The sequence below is a fragment of the Vicugna pacos genome, chromosome X, assembly GCF_048564905.1.
Source record: "Vicugna pacos chromosome X, VicPac4, whole genome shotgun sequence".
NCBI lineage: Eukaryota > Metazoa > Chordata > Mammalia > Artiodactyla > Camelidae > Vicugna > Vicugna pacos.
Window position 1 is genome coordinate 13,548,971 of NC_133023.1, and position 22,882 is coordinate 13,571,852.

The 22,882-nt window shown below is 40.3% G+C and overlaps 1 protein-coding gene across 9 annotated transcripts in view; it reads left to right on the plus strand.

The window, feature by feature from the left end:
- The first annotated feature begins 2,167 nt into the window (after positions 1–2,167).
- Positions 2,168–22,882, plus strand: part of CDKL5 (cyclin dependent kinase like 5) — a 198,244-nt gene continuing 177,529 nt past the window's right edge. For 7 of the 9 annotated variants that reach the window (XR_012067489.1, XM_072956087.1, XM_072956089.1 and 4 more), the window contains exon 1: positions 15,258–15,370. The gene's annotated coding sequence lies outside the window, so the exon portion shown is untranslated. Of the gene's footprint in view, positions 2,253–15,257; positions 15,371–22,882 lie in introns of those variants that run through there. The other 2 variants (XM_072956083.1, XM_072956086.1) reach the window with 2 other exon arrangements.

The window sequence follows — 22,882 nt, forward strand, 5'->3', positions numbered from 1 at the left end:
AATTTGTTACTCTAAGCCCTTTGAGTTAGTCTGCTAGGGCTGCCACAACAAAGTAACCCAGACTGGGTGGCTTAAGCAACAGAAATTTATTTTCTCATAGTTCTGGAAAGTCCAAGATGAAGGTGTCAGCAGGTTTGGTTTCTCACGAGGCCCCTCTCCTTGACTTGCCTTCTCCCTGTGTCCTCACGTGGCCTTTCCTTCGTGCTTGCACCTCCCTGGTCTCTTCCTTTTCTTATTAGGAAACCAGTCATATTGGATTAAAACCAATCCTAAAGGTCCCATTTAACTTTAATTACCTCTTTAAAGGCTCTGTCTCCAAATACAGTTACATTGGGGGTCAGGGCTCCAATATATGACTTTTGGTGTAACTCACTTCCTTCCATGATACCCCTCTTGTGAAAAATTCTGAGGCTGACTTTGTAATGAAGACAAAGAGCTGAAGAATTACAAGGCACATGACTGGTTTAATATTACTTTGGAAAAGGGAATAAGAGCTGCTGGGAGGGAGAAGAGAAGATTGAACTAGAAGCGTCTGTCAAAAAAGGAGAACATTACATAGGTTAGCTGTTGTCGAGTGCTTTTTTTTTTTTAATTGAAGTATAGTCAGTTTGCATTGTGTCAATTTCTGGTGTACAGCATAATGTTTCAATCGTATATATGCATACGTATATTTGTTTTCATATTCTTTTTCATTATAGGTTACTACAAGGTATTGAATATAGTTCCCTGTGCTATGCAGCATAAACTTGTTTATCTATTTTATATATAGTAGTTAGTATCTGCAAATCCTGAACTCCCAATTTATCCCTTCCCATCCACCTCCTATACCCCTGGTAACCATAAGAGAGTGATTTTTAAAAAATATTAAGAGGATGAGGGATTGAGAAATTCATGGCACTTACATGATGGGAGAGATGTTGCAAGTGAGAGGAAGGGGAAAACTGAATTAGAAGTTAGCAGTGGGAGTTGCAAATTGGGCCTGCCTTGGCGCTCTATTAGGGACTCCAGTGAAGTTTAGTTACTTTTGGAGGCTGGGCTGTGTTGCTTTGAATGCCACTCAGTATGTAGACTGGATTATGTGAAGTACTGACTTTTATGTGGGTTACAAAAGAAGCAAAGTGCACAAATCTGGAAAGAGTGTGTGAGGTCAGGGTTTCGCCCATGATTTGCACAATTTTATGACTCGGGTATCTGAGTGACAGACACCACCAGGACTGGATGCATTCAACAGGACAAAATGCAAAGCAAAAAAAAAAAAAAAAGTGAGTAGATTAAACATTAAATATAGACAGAGGATTTCCCAGATGGTGTCAGTTTGGCACCCTTGCTCCCTCAAATTGTTTAACTATGACTAATTCTTTTCCCCAATTTGACATTTTGAAAGAAGCCTTTTGGAACCGTATTTAATCTGAAATAGAGGCAAAGAAACCTTTCGGATGCTGAGTAAATATAGGCCTGGTTGCAGTCATTTCAGTGGTAGTCTCATCATGGTAATAAAACCTGATCCTTTTTGAGTTCTAACTAATCTAAGGAAGGTTCAATTACGAGGAAACCAAAACTCAAGGAGGGGAAGTCACTTGTTCAGGGTCACCTTGCCGGTGAGCAGCAGAGCTCCAGGCAAGCGGAGGACCTGTGTGTATAATCTGAGCGCACTACTACGGGGGCGGGATTGGGGGCGTCCTGTGCACAGATTTTCTTTGTTATACGTTCTGTCTATAGAAATTTGCTACAGCTTGATGAGTGAAGGAATTTAATGCATATTATCTAAAACTCATATTTTTAGGAAATTGTAAGGGTGAGAATCTTTAATGCTTGCTGTATATACATATATACGTGTGTATGTGAGGAGGAAGAGAGGGAGAAGGAAAGGAGGAGGAGGAGGAGGTGGTGAAGGAGGAGAGAGGCTTCAGCTTACAAAGAGGCTTTGCTCTAAAAGTTTATTTTTAAATTGATGGCATTTTCTCTCAGAAACAGGGTTATAGAGGTTGATTAAGGGCCTGAGTCAGGCTAGAAAAACACACTTAACCAATGCTCCAGAATCCTAGAGTCCAAACATTCTTTTATGACAGCAGTGTTTCTGTAAAAAAACTGTGTTGAAGATTCTGATTTGGAATGCCAGGAATCCATCTCCCTGTGGAACCACCTCTTCTCCCGGCCCCGCGCCCCAACTGCAGGGGAGTAGTAGTAGTCACTTCCTAGGCATCAGCTGCAGATGGAAGCTTCTGTGCCCAGGAGCAGACGTGTGCGGTATGGTAGGTGGTCAGGGATGGGCCGATGAATGGGGCTGGGAGCAGGCCGGGGCCCTGGGGGACTGTGGGGAGTTGTGACAGGCAGCACTTTGCGGGGACTGGGGTGCTCTCCCAACCCCTTCTTGGTTCTCTAGCTGGACACAGCGATGACCCACCTGCTTCCCTTCCTACTACTACCAACCAATGTTTTCATTGACTTTCTTTCTTCCCTAATCCGTTCTGGAACAGCACAGGGCCTCCATGTTTCTACTTTATATTCCCATTCCTGAAGCAAGCAGTTTGCATTGTAGGAATTTAGTGTAGTTTAGAAGAATGGTCAGACTTTGGCTGTCCTTGCTTTTTATCTTCAGAGCTATAAGGATTCCTTCTGGTGACAAGTTGGATAAAGTCTGGGGCCGCTGGGTAGGCAGATGGTTGAGAAATGGGAACATCACTGTGACCAGTATATCTCCCATGAGGAAGAAGATTTTAGTGTCATAGAAGGGCCATTAGCCCTGAAATAGCCACGCTTGATTACATTTGTTAGGGAAGGTGTAGGTTAGAAAGGCTTTTCCATTTTCAGATTCCTCTGAGAGCACTGATACTTTAGGAATTATCTTAGCCAGAGTTGCGTAGTTATAATGGAGCTTTTTGGATTCATGGAAAAGCTAGCTATTTGTACTAGTATTTTGCTAAATTATAAAGGCTCTTCCATTCCTCATTTCCTCCTATAACGTTTCACGGTCTCTATTGAATGAGAGACACTTTTGGTGAAAAAATAAGAATTGGGACTTGTCACAGGTTGTGTTCCCTTGGAAACAGACCCTGAGATGGGCACAGGGTGTTTATTAGGAAGTATCCTTGGTGTCAACCCCTGTGGAAAGGAGGGACGGGAAGCAGAACTGGGTGGAGGGAAAAGTGATACGGGCCCAACCCCAGCTCGGAAAGTTCTGAAGCTTTATTCTGGGTTGGACCAATGGCCAGGACTATATAACCTCGCATCCATCAGTCATTGGATGCAGGCCGCCTGGGCCAGGTGGCTCTCCACAGTGAAGGCACCTCCTTAAATGGCCAATACCTCGAGGCTGCCTGCTGACAGGACTCCCAGCTGCTGGGGCAACAAGCCCGTCACTTAAGTGGGCTCCGTGTGGTGCACTAAGGTGTCTGTCACGATGAGGAAAAGTTGCAAAAGTGAACAGGCAAAAAGCTGAAGATGATTAATAAATAAAGGATTTAGGCATCTGAAAAGTTGTTCTAAGAATTTTACCATTTATTTACCATCTCCATTGAGAAAAGAACAAGAGCAATTTTCTCCAAGCTGGGGAATCAGATTCTTTTTTAAAGAGAGTTTCCTTATCTTAAAGCGAGGGGGAGCCAGCTTTATGTCCAAGTTTGTGGTTCTCAGGCAGGGCTGATTTTGTGCCCCAGGGGACATTTGGCAATAGCTGTCTCATCTGGGGGCAGTTTTGGTTGTCACAAATCGGGGGAGGGTGCTACTGGTACATAGTGGGTAGAGGCCAGGTATGCTGCTGAATATCCTACAGTGTATGGGGCAGCACCGCACTCAGCCCAGAACGTCAATAGTGCTGAGGTTGAGAAACCCTGGTATAAATGAATTAAGTGGAACTTCCAGGCACTGCAAATTATTATTACCAGCTCTACAAAATGCCTCTTCTGCTTGTTTCACTGACTTTTTTAAAATAACAACTTTATTGAAATATACAGTAATTCACATACCATAATGCTCACCTGTTTAAATCGTACGATTCAGTTGTTTTTAGTATATTCACAAAGTTGTGCATTGATCATCCCTTTCTAATTCCAGAACATTTCCCTTGCCCTCCTTAAAAAAACAACGTACTCATTAGCAGTCACCTCCCCCATTCTCCTGCTCCCCAGTCCTACAGTGCGATCTGCATTCTAAAAGCAGCAGGTGCCCATACCTTGCTTCACCATGCATTTTAGAAGAGCAGTGAAGGGGACAAAGATGGCTTGATTTGGCTTTGCTTTGTTTTGTAACACTGATGAATGTCTGCACTTTTACATAACTGAAAACATTTTGAGTTTTTGGTCAGCTAAGAAAAGATTACCCAAAGAGTGGATTCTGTCTCAGTGGGTCTGGGACTGAGGTTCTGCATTTCTAACAAGCTCTTCAGTGAGGCCAGCGCTGCTGGTCCAAAGAACACATTTGATGGACTTTTGGGTTGTGTCCATTTTTTGACTAATGTGAACAAGGCTGGTAGTCTCACTAAATCTTGGAATTTTATAATGAGAAGTTTTGCTTCTATGTTATTGATTGATTGGTTACTTCACTGTTAAAATGCAAACTGCCAGGATTACACATAAGACATTAACAGCCATTTACAGGCTGGTTTCAATGAATTTGTCAGGTGTTTGTCTCACTTACTTTGGTGGGGTTTTTTAATTTTTATTTTTTATTGAAGTATAGTTCATTTACAATGTTTCAGGTGTACAGCAAAGTGATTCAGTTATACATATATATGTCTATTCTTTTTCAGATTCTTTTCCCTCATAGGTTATTACAAGATACTGAATATAGTTCCCTCTGCTATACAGCAGGTCCTTGTTGTTTAGCTTTTTTATATGTAGTAATGTGTATCTGTTAATCCTAAACTCGTAATTTATCCCTCCCCTCCTCTCCCCTTTGGTAAGCATAAGTTTGTTTTCTATGCCAGAGCTACTTTTGAAAGGGAGAGGGTAGGAGAACACTGGAACAAGGAGCAGAAAGGGAGGCTGGGGCCCCTAAAACGAACACTATTCCTTGAAGTTGCCTTGTGTAAATGCATTCATTATGGATAAAGTTTCCAAAGGAGGCTAAGATATCGCAACCATTTAATTGGTATGTTTAGTTAGACACTCTTTTGCTTGGAAGCCAGTGAATAGATAACAAACACATTGAAATTTCCTATCCACATAGTCTTAAAGTTGTATCTTTTACATTACTGAAATTGATTAGTGAGAAAATAAACTTAGGCTTTGCTTTTATTTGGTTCATCTATGCAATGTTTTCAGAAGTTGATTGCCTTGCTTATGAAACAGTAAAGTAGCAGATTTTTCTTTCTTTCTTTTCTCATGATTCCTTTTTGACTATGTTCACATTTTTCTCTTCAGTTTGGAAGAGAAATAATAAGGAAAACATAGCTTATGATGATTGGCTGTTCCATTTGTGTATCCCCACTGTGATAAGTATAGTGTTTTCTGTATCATAGGCTCTCATTAGTCTTTGTTGGGTGGATGAACTCAAGCCAACCTGGCCATTTTCTAGCAATGTTCATGAAAAAAAGGTTTCATATGTGAGAAACTAACAAAATTGGTTTAAGTGAAATAGTTGGATTATTGACATATGTCAATTGGTTGCAAAAACTCTGTTTTCTGCTAGTATAGTAATATAGTTGTTCTCTTGATTTTGGAAGGCAGTGCATGTAGATTCACATGGTTTTTGTCTTAGGCACTGTGTCAGCTATCTATTGCTGCCTACAAACTACCCTCAAATGCAGTGGCTTCCAATTGTTTACTTTGATCATGAATCTCAAATTGAGTAGAGCTTAGAGAGGACTGGTTGTCTCTATTCCAGGTAGCATCAGCTGGGGTGGCTCTTCTGGGGCTGGAGGATACACTTCCAAAAGTGACTCACTCACGTACATAGTTAAGTTGGGACTGGCTGTTAGTCCTTTTCCATAGTGACCTCCCTATATAGGGTGGCTTGGGTATCCTCACAATAGAGTGGCTGGGTAAAAACAATGAGTACCCCAAAGAATTAAGCAGAAGCTATATTGCCTTTTATTACCTAGTCTTGGAAATCACACAATGTCCCTCTCACCATAGTCACAAGCCAGCCTAAATTCAAGCGGAGGGGACAAAGACTCCCACCTCTTGATGGGAGGAGTGTAAGAAGGACATGCAGAATGATAGATATTGTGGCCATCTTTGGAAAATACACTTTGCCATAGGGATTATTTATGATCCTTCCCTACACCCCAATTTCCCAAATTTAAAGGTTTTGTTTATTTGTCTTTATGATCATTTTCCCCCAACTATCCCCTCTAATTTTGTAGCTATAATATCTCAGAAGCTAACATTCTTTAAAATAATTTATTTGTGGAAGATTATCCTTTTAGTACACTGAAGGCACCCACTGAGCATCTTTCTAGGATATGCATGTGTTCAGCTAGGTTTATTCTTCTATTTAATTCTTATTTCTATCTGGTTTGGAGAACAGAATAACAGACAGATAGGCATAGTCCTGAATATAAGAAATAAAATAAATGAGAAAAAAATATATATTGCCTGGGGTAGCTTTAAATCAATTTTTGGAAAGTTCTATGGAGCAGATGGTGGGTGGATTCAGTGGAAAATCTTATACAGACGTGTGGAATAATAAGTGGTCTCTATTTTGGGATTATCATGGCAATGCAAGTTAATGATATATGTCGTGTGTGTGTGTGTGTGTGCACCTGGTCCTAGTTAAGTTGGAATACTGAGGTTAACAGTGATTTGTCATGACTTTATGTGAAATCCTGAACTTAAAATCATAAAGCAACATGTATATTTCCATCAAAGTAGCATCTTCCCTAACATTTTAATCAGTTTTCAAAATACTAAAAGTTGTAAGAATTGCACAGTTAATATCCACATACCCACCATCCAGATTCTACAATTAACATTTTACTTTATTTGCCTATATCCACATATACCACGTATCTATCCATTCATCTATCCCTCTATCCATCCATCAATCCATCTTATTTTTTTTATACATTTCAAAGTAACTTACATCAGTAGACAAAGTAGCATATTTTGAGTTCTGTTTAAAAATGTGGATAATCTTCTTCTTATTTCAATCTATCTTGTAAAAATTATATCTGACAAATATATGAAATCAGGTGGAGTTGATCTTTTGTCATTATATTAAAAGTGAAATCTATGAGAATTTAGTGAAGAAATTGCTGGAAAAACAAACTCTGTAAAGATTGTGATCTGTGATGCATATTGTTTAATGTGATTCAGATCACATCTTTGCCTTTGTTTGAGAATGTAATAAAAAGTTATACATGTGGAACTGAATAGTTGTGTCCCTTGGTAGTAAAAAGGCTGACATAAATAAAATAAGCTTTGTACTTTTTCATTTCCTTCAGTATGTTAGAAGCCATACTGAATTTTTATCTGTAAAGCTGGTCAAGAATTTCTTTTGTAGAAGTGAAATCAAGACTCAAGGCAATTGAAAAGGTAGATCCAGTTCATTCCATAGCTCCCATAACTTTTTATTCCAACCTGCCTCCTTCAAATGGTATAGCATCATTCTACCTAGCCCTTTGTCTTCATCTTTCTTTTCTTCTTTTTTAAAAACTGCATATTCTTCGGGTAACTGTCTGAATCCTTAATTTTCCTCTATTGTGTATCAACATAGCACAAAATGATGTGGGAACTCATTGATCAGTTTATTAATTGACTGATTCATTTAGTAAAGGCTTACTGAGCACCAGGTCCTATGATAGGCATTGGGAAAACCAAAAGAATAAGACATAATCTTTATTTTCATGTAAAGCCATTAATATGATACATTGATCGATATAGGTGACAAAACTGGATAATTGAGGCCTATCAGATTGTTTCCACTTTTCCAATGACAATAACTATTGATGTAATGATGCTAATCCCTGCTTTATTTTATGTTGTATAGACACCAAATAGGAGTGTACATACAAGACCAATGTTATGCTAATGATTCCTTATTGTATCAGACTATTTTTAAAAGCAAGAATTGTTTTAAGGATTTGAGAAGAAGCAAGATCAGTATGTTTTCTACTGTGTGTGTTTTTATATAACTAGCCCAGGATTCCAAGGCACCTTTTAAAAAGGTCTGCAAAATTGCATTGAATCAGATCTGATATTAAAACTAGAAGATGAAAGCACAGCCATTTTATTACTTTTAGTACTTAGACTCTATGAACTCATTTGTTTCCTTTACAAATTAAATGCTGTGTGTGTTTCTATTTTTTCCACTTTTAATTAAAATCTTGAGATAAGATAATATATATTATATATTACATCTCAGTCTATCTGCATATATTCAAGGGAAGGGCATCATTTGGCATCATTTTAAACTTTCAAAGACCTTTGAGGGAAGAATATTAGTAAGGTGCTTATCAAGTCAGCTCACACTTGAGCTAAGCAAGTAAGCAATGGACAGAAATGAAACGGACAACAGTGCTTCACTCATATCCCTTCATGCACATCATTATCATTCTATTCCTATAAGATAGTCACTTTACTTTGATGCCTCTGAAAGGCAGAAAAGTCTTCCTTGCAGAGATGTGGGACTAAATGAGACAGTGTAAGGAAAGTTGCTGGCACACAGCACCACTACATAAATGATTTCTGTTGGTGAGAGAGGGTAGCTTAGTGGTTAAGGATTAGGCTTTCGGAGTCAGTCACCTAGGTCTGCATGCTGTTTCCACTACTACTGCCTGGGTAAACTTGGGCACATTACTAAAACCTTGTCTGTAATATGGAGATAGGATCTACTTGCATTAATTACCCACTGCAGAGTAACAAATCATCCCCAAACTTAGTGGCTTATAACAATAAACATTTGTAACCTCATAGTTTCTAGGGGTCGGGAATTCAGGAGTGGCTTAGCTGGTGGCTCTGGCTTAGGATCTCGCACGAGGTAACAGTCAGGATGTTGGCCAGGGCAGCAGTCCCCTGAAGGCTTGTCTGGGGCTGGAGGATCTGCTTCCAAGATGGTGCACTCACGTGACTGTTGGCAGTTCTTTGCTGGCTGCTGACAGAGGCTTCAGTTCTTCACCGTACGGTCTCTCTATAGGACGTCTTGAGAGTGTCCTCCAAACATGTGGCTGGCTTCCCCCATAGTGACTGATCTTCCAGAGAGAGAGCAAGGAGGAAGCTGCAACTCCTTTTATGGCCTAGTCACAGGTCATGACCATCTGTGACCACTATTTCTGCCATATTTTATTTGTTAGAAGTGAGTCACTAAGTGTAGCCCACGCTCAAGGGGAGGGGAATTTAGCTCTACCTTTTGAAGGGAGAAGTAAGGGGAAATTTTTGTGGGGATATCTTAAAACCACAACATGATTTCAGAGGGGTAGTGAAAGGATTAAATGAGATAATCCATGCAAAATGTTTGGCACAATGCCTGGCATACAGCAAGCACTTATAAATGTTGATTAGTATTATTTCTAAAGAAAGATCAATAGACTGCTGTTTAGCCAGGGAAATTTGGTTTTATCTGGATTAAGACATTAACACATGAAAAATTAATCTATTGATATTTTAAAATTATGTAGAATTCTGAATGTTCAGTAGAAACAGGCATCTGAGACAACAAGTGTTTCTAACACGCTCCTCTGGCTTTAAGTCTCTTTCAGAATTTATTGTGCACTGTGTTGGGGAGGAAGGGAAACTGAGTGTGGAGGACTACCCTAAAATCATCAGGTCAGGGGTTTCAGGATTAAGAAATTATTTAGGCCAGATGGAAAGATGCTAGGATTACTCTCCATTTTGTGCCCCAATTCTCGGTGTTATTTTCCTGCTGCTATCTATAAAATTAGCTGCCTCGCTTCTTTCAAAGTCAAAGACAGCACATCTCCATTATCTTATTAGATATTCCTCTTGAAATAAAAAGCTCTTCTACATCAGTAACAGCATCTATTAGCACTGCCACACTTCAGCTCCCTGGAAACCGCTGATCTCAGATGATCTGGGCGTCTAGACTAAGGTAGACCACAGAATCTATGGCCACCCTTGGGGACTGAAAGTGGGGCAGGGAAGAGGGAGTTGAAGGAGGCTTCTAGATATAACTGTTATCTCAGAGGATCCTCAAAATAGCCAATTTTCAGGCTTCTTCCTCGAAGGTTTAAATTTCTCCAAGAAGATCCTTCATCAAATGTGAAATCCCTAATATTCACTGCTATTTATGCTGCCAGCCTGTGGATGGAGAACATTTCCTAAGATGGCTGCAATTCTGTAAAATACATGTTCTGTAAAATGGGCATAATCATATTCTCAGTTGGGGGACATACTGTTGTGGCGCCAGCAGTGTCTGTGTGGCACTCACCTACACCTGCCCAAGGCCACTTATTGTGATCACCTGGGACTCTCCACCCTCGGGTTCTTTCCCAGGCTGTGGGAGCACACTCCGCCTGCACATGTGGAGAACTGGAAATGCTGAAGAGTTAATGCCCAGAAGAGCTTTCAATATAGTGGAGAAATACCCCAGCTTCCTCACCTTCTAGGAGAGGAGATGGTTCTACATCATCTCCCAGAGCTCCCAGGCAAATCCTCTGAGCTCTAGTCGCCTACAGAAGAAACTGGCTTGATAACACACCTATTATTGGCTTCCTTCTCTTCCCTGTCTCACTTGCCCACGCATCTTCTGGTGTTTCTTGGGATCAACTTTAAAAACTACATACACTTAAAATCCTTGTGTCAGGGTCTACTTTGAGGGAAACCCAAACTAGGGTCGATGTGAGGATTGAAAGAGGTAATGTATATACAATGCCTGGTGTATACTAATAGTGGCTAGCATTTATTGATCAGCTTCTTTGTACCAGCACTGCCTTAAATACTTTACATGTGGCAATTCATCCAACCCTAATTAATCTTTATAAACAACCCGTTAATACTACCCTTCTACAGATGAGACTGAGACACAAAGAGTAACTTGCTCAAGATCATGCACTATTCAAACCATTGTAACCACTATTCAGACCCAGGCAGTAAACATGGCAACATCCTTGTAGGATGTTGGAGGGGCTTTTTGAGTTATTGGAGCTCTAATTTATTGAGTTGACCTTGGGAGATTCTGGCTTCTTTTCTGTGTATTATTGACATGTGGATAACAGTATTTTGAGAGAGATTTTTTCCTGTTGCCCCTGCCTAGGAGGGCTTCTCTGGGGGAAGTGACAGCTAGAGGCTGGAGGGGGGACTTATACCTGTCATTCAGATGCCCTCTACACAGAGGTGAGCTACAGCCAAGATGGGGGGTGTGGAGAAGAGAGGAAACAGAGCACAATATTCATGGGTTGTTAAGAGAAGAATTGATGGTTCCTTCTCCCCTCTATCTCCTACGAACCCCAGTGGTCAGGGGAGTTAGGTTTGGTGAGGGAACTGACCACGCCCTCCAAGGAACTGGAGAAGACATGAAAAAGGGAGAACCACAGCCCCTGGTCACTTCAGGTGTGGTGAACCACAGGCTTGGTGGGTGATGATGGTGAGAAAGGGCAAGGGGAGCGGGATTTAAATCAAACATGACATTCGAGTTTTAGACTGGATTGATTTTTCCTAGCTGACAAAGACCTATGAGTCACAAAAACTGTCCAAGATGTGAGGGACAGAAGAGGCAAATTTACTGTAAAAACACGGTTCAGAGTAGTGATTGAAGAAAAAGAAACTGCCTCAAGTTTATACCCCACAGAACTGAGCCATTCAACAGCAGCTAATCCTTAAGAAGTCCTTACCACGGGCCAGGTACTCTGCTAAGCATTTCACAAATAGTTATTCACATGTACCTACGAGGGGAGTACTATCATCATTATCATCATCCCCATTTTACAGAGGAGAAGTTGAGCAATTTGCCCAAGGACATAACTAGAGCTGGCATTTGATCACATGCAATCTGGCTCCCAAGTCTTTTAGCCCTGTCTTGCCAACCATCCACTTTCATAGGGCATTCTATTCTGGTGTGGTTTTCCCTCTAGGGTCTTTTGAGGCTGACATTACTCTTCTTTCTACATTGTTTGTGGTTAAACTTAGTGCCTGGAGGACAAGAAGAGAGGTTTTAATAGTTGAAAATGAGGTACTGGACTTGCATTTCTAAAATGACATTTTCCCAAATGGTATGATCTTTAAATGAAAACATGTAAGATCTGACAGTCTGATTTAAGCTCTGAGCAGGGCCAACGAATAACTAATGCTGACCTCTTCCTACAAACACTACAAATTTACAAATTGATCTGATTCGCAAGTTCTTCTCCTAGACCTTGACTGCATTATGAGGTCTAGGCCTGGATGGGCATTTCATAATGACAATGATTGGAAGGCTAATTTAGTCTTCTAGACTTGTCCCACATATATCCAGGAAAAAATGTCTTACATCTTGATGACCACTTTATTATTGAGACCCATAATAAGTAGCACATTTGGGCTCTGTAGCAGGATGCTTCTGGAGGCATCTAACAGAAACTCGAATTCAAACTGTCTTAAACACAAGGAAAAGGCAGAATTAGTTTAATTAAACAGGTCAGTGGTGTCATCAAGAACCCAGTTTTTTTCTTTCTTTCTTTCTTTCTATTTTTCAATTCTGCCTTACTTAGTGTATAGGCTTTGACCTAAAGCTGGTTTTCTTCCTAGTCACAAAATGGCTGCCAGTGGCAACCAGGATACTTGCTTCCTTGTTCAGCCAGCAGAATACTTAGGGAAAAACCTCACCCTCAAACCATAGGATGTTAAGTCCTTTCCTGTAGTCTAATTGGGCCACACATTGATTGACTAAGAGTAATAAGCACCCACTGCCCTAGAAACATGGATACCTGAACACAGTGGAGGTTCTATTAGAAGGAGGAAGGAGCAAATAGATACTAAGGAGGCTCTGAAGCTGTTTCTTCATCTGGAAAAAGGTGACCTAACAGAATCTTGCAGAGAATCATGAGGCTCAGGGATAATGTATGTAGGGTTACCAGATTTAGGTTTTTTTTTAGTATAAGTATGCACACTTCTTTCTACAAATACTACAAATTTACAGAATGATTTGGTTTTTAAGCTTTTCTCCCAGATCCTGATTGCATTATGAGGCCTGGGCCCAGAGGAGAATTTCAAAAAAAATTTTTCTTGGATAATGATTAGAAAGCTTATTTTGCCTTCTACCCTTGTCCCACATGTATCCAGGATAAAAATACTTACTTATACTAAAAAATTATTCATTGTTTATCTGAAATTCAAATTTAAAAGGCCTCCTGTATTTTATCTGGCAACTCTAAATGTATGCAAAGTTCTTGGCACATAGCAGGCATTCAGTCAGTGGTAAGAACTAGTGTTCTTTCTATATAAGAAAAGAGCTCAGTTAAATGGCATTATGGAAAATATATGCTTTTGATCAAAATTGCAATTAACTGAACTAAATGTGGCTGTAAGAATCCCTTCACTGCTACTCAAAACCAGATCAAAGAAAAGTTCCCTGAGTGGAAGGTCATATTTATATACACGGGATGGCACACTATAAAGCATCTAATATTACCACTTGAAACTAAATTGGGCCTATATCACTGGATATTTAGTTATCGTTTTTTCCTTGTCTTGTTCTGAATCTATAGAGATAGACCATTCTTCATTTGATTCAAAGGTAATGCTGTTACAATTCCTGGGACAAAGATACTAACAGACAAGATTGAAAACAGAATTATTGCCCCAGGATTCTAGCTCCATGTGGGTGAAACTTGAGGTCACAGCAACTGTTACTTTGGAGTAGGTAGGAGGAGGCAGGAGACTCTGCAAAGCTCTCTGCTGTTGACTCTGACTCCATTTTCCCTCACTGCTAATTTACCATTCCTACCTGTAAAATTTTCTAATATGCTTCCTGAAAAGCTGAAGAGAAAGCAGGCACCTTCATTTCCTCATCATCAAATATTCACCATATTATGAAAAAGAAAACCCTATTGACTTGGCACCGAGTGGCCAACCTCAGTGTTTGTTACATATTGTTACCAGATTCACGACAGGAATAGATTAAGTGGATTTTATCCAAGATATCTATTTCGCATTACAGTACAGTACTGCGTATTTCTAATTTGGTGGCTGCTATGATCTCATATGCTGCTTATTTTCTGTGCTTTTCCCATAAACCAGAAAAAAACTCTTATTTTTCCTGTTTGCTTTTTTAAGTGGAAATTGTTATTCAGATTTATATGGATTATTCTGCAATGTCTTTAAAAATATTATTCTTCTTAATTTTCAAAAAGTGGCATTGGAAATTTATCTCCTTCCATTTCATCACCTCTTCATCTTCATGGAAACCTGATCCATAGTAGATATTAAGATCTTTACATTCCTACTGGTTGGGCGATGACTTCATTGCTTTCATGCCAGCTGGGGAATCTTGTGTGGCTGAGCATTGGACCGAAGCAGAGCTGTGGGTTGCTGTTGCTGCTGCTTCTGCTGCCGCCGTTGCTGCAATAGCCGTTTGCATGCATCTAGCCGCTGTGTAAGGAATCCTCAGGCTACTAGTTCTTTGCACCTAAATCACCCAAGGGGTCCCAGACTGATGGATGAATGTGAATGTGTGTGTATATGTGCGTGTGAGTGTGTGTGCGCGCGCGGACACGGGCAGCTGCAACAGTTGGGCATCATCAGGAATGGACTTCGATACCATTTTTGTCAAAAGAGATAAACTGTCCTCTACCCTTTATTTCCGAACAGAGCCTCCGCTTCCGCCCCAAATGTGCTCTACCCTCTCTTCCTCGAGCCCCCCACCCCCACCCCGCACGTGTCCCTAGGGAGAGAGGCCAGGATAGCTGCGCTGCAGGCAGGATTTCCCTTTTTTTCCGCAGTGACAGGCGGATTCCCGGGCCTCCTCGGTCCCCCACCCCCGCAGCCTCCCCTTTCCCAGTCACGATCTTCCCCCCCTCCTCACTTCCCCCCTCCCCCGACAGCTCGCGGCTCGGGCCCCGCCCCTCCCAGCCGCCCAGCCCAGGTTGCTAGGGCCTGGCGGGGCAACCAAACCTGGACCTCGAGGAGGCGCGTCCCGCGCGTACGCGCGCAGGCGAGCTTATACAAGGAACCAGCAGTCTTCTGCTTCGGAGACCAGAGCACGAGCGGCGCGGGCGGGGCGCGCGAGCCCGAGCCCGAGAACGAGCGCTCTCTTCTCATTGGTTCCTATCATAAGTGGGCGTGGCTCAGGAAACCTGGCGGAGTCTGAGGTGCTTCCCTATTGGTCCGAATGGGACGATTGGGGCGGGGCAGTTAGCAAATTAGGCTGCGCGTTCGCCTGTGCGAGAGGGCGGGGTCGAAGGTTTCGATTAGTTGTCGCCGCCGCTGGGGAAGGTAAAGCGGCGACGGCGGCCTCAGGAGCTGTGGGGTCCATGGCTGGAGGTGGGGGACTCGGCGGGGTGAGTAGTCGCGCCGCCACCCGCCGGCCAAGCCTCCTTGTCCTCACATCGACCCCGTGCCCACCCAGCTTCTCCCGAGAGAAGGGAACCACCCGGTCCCCCAGGGCAGACGTGAGAAGGGGCGGTGGCGCGGGTCCCCCTAAGAACAGGGCGAAGCGGCGAGGGCACCTCAGTCTGGCGTGGCTCCTCCTCAGCGCCCCATTGCGCCGCTGGAAGGGCTACCTCAGCGAGGGGCTGGGGCAGTATTTTGGGGTGTGAGCAGACGGGAGGGTGTAAGGGAGGGCGGCGGGTCGAGGCTGTCCCGCGAGGCTCCCCTCAGCTGCGGGTCTGCAGCGTCCCCGCCCCGTCGCCCCCGCGGCGTGAGCTCCCCTGGGCTTGCGGCGAGGGAAGCCCCTTCCCGCCGGCGCCGAGGAGGAGCCTGTGCGCCGGAGCACCCCCGCCCGAGTTCCGTGGGAGTCCGGGACCCGCCAGGGACTGCGAGCTGCGGCACCGGCCCTGCTGACCTTGGCTGCCTGCGAGGTTGGGCGAGCGACCCTCTGCTTGCCCCGCGGCTCCTCCAGCCTCCCCCGAACAAGTTTCAGGCATCGTTACGAAGTTCATGACTAGCATAGTGGGGAGAAGCAGAAATTGGCTCCTCCCAGACCTTCATGCCCTTTGGACCCTCATAGAAATTAAATACTGGGTTTGGAACCATTTCCCAGAATGAACAGGTCCTGCTCTCACTGACACGTTTTGTGCCCACGTTGGGGGAAAAAATAACCTGAACATATTTCAGTGTAAAGACAGATATTCCTTGAGGGTTTTGTTTTTCGCTTCACTTGAGTGTTAAAGCACAGATGCCTGAAAAAGAAAAGCCTGACCTTAGTATCTCCACGGTGAGATTAGACTGATGCTGTGATATTTAAGTAGTTGCAGATCAGTGTTCTGTTAACACGATCTGTTTTAATTGGCTGAAATTTAAGCTGATTTTAGAAAGTATTGCAGACACAGAATAATTTCTTTCTGTGCATCCGAATTAGGTTTGTTTGGACGTAATCGTTTATGTGGTTAATGTGAAAGATTAAACAAATTTGTCCGGAAGCGTTTGACGGAAACAGGAGATATAAATATGTATAGAATAGAATTATTGTTTTAGGTAACATCTGTTGGAACGTTTCCAGCTTGTTTATTTCCTGATGTAGGGTTACAAAAAAGACATCTTTACTGAGGCTGTTCGGAATTATATGTGAATGATATTTAGATTTTAATTTGTTTTTAATTCCTTTGTTTTAAAATATTCATAAAATGTGAAGAACCTATGTTTACTTGTCTCTGTATGTTTAGTGTTGAAGGGAGGGCTAGTATAATCTTATTTTTAACAACCCAATTAGGATCCATTAATAATTTTTTTTAAAAGTGTGCCTCTTTGAGAACATGATAGTTGAGTACCTTAGCAATCCGTTTAATTTCTTTATTAAAAGTACTATTTTAGATTTGAGCATTTTTGGCGTTGACACTGGACAGGAGTAAGGAAGCCTGCAGCAGTATTACCAGTTTGACACCACCAGTGGGTGTTTCTGTTGACAAATGCAGAGAAGAGAACATTTGGAAAGGAAATCTTTTTTTTCGGAGGGTGGGGGGTGGGAGAGGGGTGGGGGTGGGGGGAAGGAGCCAGAAGAGAGAAGCGGTAGAAGAACTAAAGCTGCCAGCACAGTGTATGCTGAGCATTTCACAAGTACGAGGAAACCTAATTAGGGAAAAAAAATTCCGTTTGGCTCTTTTAAGTAATAGAGCTCCAAAAGAGGCATGCTAAATAAAGTTAATCATTCCAAGAGTGTTAAATAATCTACCATTTCAGAGGGGTTGGAGGGTCTTCAATTGGAGAGAATCAAGTCCCTTTGAATTTTCTTGCCTCTTAACCAAATCAATGCAACGATTCATTTGATATATATGTATATACAGAAAACAGTTTACTATTCTAATTTTGCTTATTGAGTGTTTCCTATGCCTAATTTTCTTAAAAACAAAACTTGATATATTAAAAAATAATTATAAATAAGCATTCTTTCTACAGAGAAGACTCCTTTTTTTCCTGCTCACATTTATCATTTATTCATGATTTAGGGGCTTGTGGTAGGGATTTTTGACCCCTTTATCTCAGGTTTTTTAAATTTTTACTTATGCAAGCTCCCTGGGCTAAATCTGCTACTATTTTCATTGTAATTTCCTTGGAGTCATTTGAATCAGAGTGTGGCATCTACAGTGTTCCCTGGGGTTTTAAAAGAAAAGGCTCCCATTGAGGGAAATTGCAGGGCCATCTTGCATAGATGAGTAATAGAAGGTTGACTGATTGCGAATCAGATGTATTCTGTTCCAAATATGCTGCATGGGGCTAAGGCAGTCTCATTTAATGAGAACCAGATTTTACTTGGTATTTTTACTTTGAAGGTGCGGTATTGTTACATTACAAACTGAAACACAGAGGTGGAGAAATTCCTTCAAGTATGCCTTTTCCCCCTAGCCTTGCTTCACCACTGTGTCTCAAGAATCTGTGAGAGACTCTTTCAACAATAGTTGCATTGTTGGAAAAGACAGTGGCTTCTGTTGCAGAAATTTAACCTCTCATTATGATTTATGTTTCAATTTACTTTGTGATAGATAGAAAATTCCACTGTATCTGAGAATATTGCTGTAGGAAATTTATAAGGAAGTGAGCAAACAAGACTTATTTGGTGTCTCAGTTGAAAGTTCACCTTTTCTCCCTTTTTATTTTGATAACTTCGGTGGCTATCTCCTATTTCTTCCAAATATTAGAAGGTATGTTAACATAGTACTTCGCTTTTGACTGTTAGTATGGGGATGTTACTTTTTCGTGTAATAAATTGATGTCAGATAATAACAGAAGGCATTTAAGAACAAACGATTCCACATACATGGAACCAAAATGTGAGGGAAATCCCTTAGATAACCCTTAACTTTGGTAAAAGAATAGCAAAATTTGAAGTATTAGGTCACATTTTAAGTTTTAGAAAAGACTTTATTCAGAATTTGATAGTTTTAGATTCTAAAGTTTTATTTTTTGGCAACATCAATTTTCTTGATAGAAGCAGAAGTAGAACCTCAAAGGTTCTTTATCAACTGATAATGGTGTCAGTTGGATCACGTATTTTAACTTAAGAAAATGATGCAATTAAATGACTACACTTAAACTTTCTGTTTGGGAAGATTTTCCAATTTACTTTCAATCTTAAACTTAACATTAGATCTCTTTTATTGATGACGCATCATTTTATTGTTTGGATTTAAATTCTTGATAGTTTCTAGAATGTCTGCTTTATATAGAACAGTGCTTACATGACTTGATTACTCAAAGATCTGGCCTCATTTCTCATTTGAGTTTGTACAGTTACTTAATACCGAGATATGAACTTGGATACAAATCTGTCTGCGGGTATGAAACTTGTGACTGAGGACTTTCCACCTAAAGAGCCTGATAACATTTAGACCATTCAGATCTGGGAATTAACAGAAAATTATTCATTAGGTTACGAACTTCAGCCAATTCAGGTCTTTGAAATTGATTGTCAGCATTTGAATTAAGCTCTTATAAACATTTGTGTTTGAGATAGTTCTAATTAGAGTCAGGTTTGGGTGTGGTCTCTCTTTTCGGCAGTTTTTCCTATAATAATTAAAGTATAATCTTCTATTTATTCAGCCTTACGGAATACCAGGTACTATGGCAAATAATTTATTTGCACGAATATATTGTGTGTGTTCTCACAACATTTCTATGAGGGAGATGTTTTTCTTATTTTCCGTATACACTTGACCAAATGGGCTCAGGGAGAGAAAATAATTTACCCAGATTAACCCAGCTAGTCAGCAGCAGAGGCAAAACTTCCATTCAAACCGGTCTGACTTGAACCTGTGCTCTTGAAAACTATGCTTTCTGCTTCTCTTTAGGAGTCTGATTTCCCCAAATGTATTTTGAGCTCCTACTGTACATCACTCCTGGGATGGTACTAGAGGTATAAATATGCCACCTGGAGTTCAGAGGCAAGGCCTATGACCTTTAGTCACCTGGGAGGCTGGATGCAGATCCATCAGCACTGCTGGGTAGGACAACTACCCGTTCAGACTTTTCTAAGAGGGTCATTAGTTCTGTTTCTTCATAAATGAAGGTTGTACAGAATTATTTATACCCAAAATGAGGTAGCTGTTTCTAATGAACCACTTGATATTTCATGTTTCTTCATGTTCCATTTTAACTTTTGACTGACTTTGATTAAATTTGCTACACTAATAAAGGCTATGAAGATATTCCTTGAATTCAGTTTTGTGGTTTAGATGCACTCTTGAAGTAAAATGGCAGCCATTAAAATTTGCAGATGAATTTCTCTTCTTAAATGTAATGACTTCAGTGAAATAAAATTTGGAGGTCTACAGAGATGTTATTGATGCTGCTTAATACTACGTAGAAGTTGGAGTCTGACAAAAATTTTTCTGCTTTAAAGTAGACTTTTCTGTTATTTAAAGCCTCATATAATTATGTGTTTTTTTTTTTTAAAACAAGACCCATCCTTAAGAGAGCTAAACGATTTCTTAGCCCAAAGGAACTGTCAGGTCCATGTTAGGGAGGAAAAGGACTTAAAATCTTATTCTGTGATTGATGAGAATTACTTTGCCACTTATTAAAGTTAGAAAGGAATGATGAATATTGTAGAACCTCAGGGCTGGAAATTACCTTGGCCAAAGCAGGACAGTTGTTTTACAAAGATGAGACCTATACAGACCTGCTTGTGGATTTCTTTATGGGTTTTCAGTATGCATTTTTAATGATTTTATCGAGGTATACTTTACATACCATAAAATTCACCTGTTTTAAGTGTACTATTCAGTGATTTTTTTTTTTTGGTAGATTTGTGGAGTTTTGTAACCATCACTACAATCCAGTTTTAGAACATTTCCGTCATCACCAAAAGATCCCTCCTGCCAACATGCACTTTTTTTACCTTGTTTACTTCCACCTAGATCTTTTATCACCAGACACTGATAAACGAAATCATGTAGATCTTAAAAGATGTGTATTCTAAAAATATCTTCTTACATATATTACAACTTCTTAGTACTTTTTGTATTTTCAAAAGTTTTTGCCTAAACATAATATGTAGCAGGATACAAAGGATGCTACTGCAAGTGGTATACATTACCTTGTCTTTGTGGTTTTGATTTGATTCTATTTAATCTTTCTTAAACCAGCAAATAAAATACAATGTTCTTAGTGATATGTTGAAAAAGCAGGAATAAGAAATCAAGGTAAAAGTAATAATAATTATTGGGCAAGAAAAAATTCCTTTAGGATTTCAGACTAAGGGCAAAATAATTGGTTTTCTTGATTTTAAGCCAATAACATTGTGCATTTTATTGTTTGAGCTCTAATCCCCCTTGAGAGATCCATGCCTACTGTGCCTGCCAGAGAGTAGGCTTCATTAAATTCAGGCTTTCCAACACGTTGTCTGCTTTCTGCATAGCTTCAGACTGGATTGTTGGGGGATTTAGAAATAGCTTAACCTGCGAGGTATTGTAGCTACTTTTCCCTGCCTGCATCATTTTTAGTTACCCTTAAGGGCAGGTGGAGGAGTAAATCTCTCTTGGGAACAAGATGTACAGGATAGGCTGAGTTCCACTGTGTTCGGTTCCCAGGTACTCTCTTTGATCTGTTTTCTGCATGTGTAGATGGGCACTGCTGATAGGATGGCTTGAGGATGGTATTTTTTTGGGTACAAATAATAGAGGAATGCAGTGGTTTGTTTGGAAGTAAAGTGTTTTGGAAACTAACTTTCATTACTTTTAGGTTAACATTTCTCTATGCAAAGTGACCCTTACAAGTGCGGGGCAGGTGAATCAATACCTCCTTGTGTGGTAGGTTGTGTCTGGGTTTTTAATAACAAACTGAAAGGACACAGCACTGCTCTGATAATAATAGTTTACTGTAAATTCAATCATAACTGGTTTTAAATAGTTTTACTTAAAAAAAAAACTGTTTAACAGCTATGACTGTGTGATTCTGTTGTTACTTTGCATCTTTTGTAACAGAAAGACCTAACACCAAATAGTAACATGAAGTGCTTTCTGACTTTTTTGATTTAAAGGGAAATAGTGATTTTGAAAGTAACAACTTTGGTTTCTGGAAGTTAGTTAACAAAATATATGGATGAATACATTATAGTTTGTTTCTAAGACTACTTTAAGTTATTTTAAGTAAGTTGCAATTTTTCTTAGTTTTAGATTTTGTATTATGCCTAAAGATTAGGTTCTTGGTATTGTAAGATTCTGTTATAATAATCAGATTAAGCACACACTCATGCAAGGAAAATATGGCAGATTAAAGAAATGGTGATAAGTAATAGTTGAAGAACAACTTACTGACTTGGATTTGCTCAATTACCCTGATATTGACTAAGAGTAGAAACTAGTTCACTGATAAATAGAGAGTACAAAAGGTGGTTTAAGTGTGACGTATTTATCCACACACCCTACTCTGGATTGTCAGTTTCTGGTGGGACGTTTTAACTTTAATTACTAGTAATTATTATTGATAAAGTTACTACTGAAATTTAAAACTAGCATTGTAGACACAAAGAAAGTTTTATTTTAATTGTTAATAACTGAAAATAGTTGAGGTAGAACAAAAGCTACTTTTGTACAAATTGGTGTTTCATGATTTATTATTTCTTTCTAAAATAACCCATCCCATATCTTGAGGATCTGTCCTTCATTTAGCGAATATTTACTGAGTGTCTACAGTGTACCAAACTGATAGAGGCTCTCAAAGCCTCAAAGTAGGCCCTGCCCTCAGAGAACTTACAGGCTTAAAATGGAGGCAGAGAAGAGGAGACGTACCGGAAACTATAGGAAATCTGCCATGTGGGGAGCAGGTGGGAAGGCCAAACTCAGGAGGTAACATTTAAGTGAGACCTGAGGGATGAGAAGGACATGGTTTAGTTGGGGAAATAAGTTTTTGTGGCAGAAAGTGCAAACGCCCTCAGGCAAAGTGAGAGAGGCTTTTGAAAAACTTTTTATAGAACTGAAAGAAATCCAAAATGGCTGGGAAGTAGAGAAGCAGGTGATGACGCACAAGTAGGCAGGGGCCAGGTCTTGAAAAGGCTTAGTAGGCCATCTGCTGGGTTTTTGAACTTGTCCTAAGCCTCCTGGGAAGCTATTAAAGGTTTCAAGTGGGGATGTGACATGAAATGAAATGCCACAAAAGACAAGAGTTTTAGTTCAGTGGAACTTTGATAATTTACCACAAAGGTCAAAGTCTCTGTAAAGTAAAATATTCTTCCCTCATCTCGTTAAAAATTTTGCAGCCACTTTCTTGATTGTCATCTGTGATACTCTCTTCGTATTTTTAATAGAAATTACCTTCAATTTTCTAAAGGATAATTTTCTTTTATCCTTCACCAGTCTGTTAACCTTATATAGGAATGTCATTTCTATTTATAACTGAGTTAGTTTTTTTTCCTAACAGTT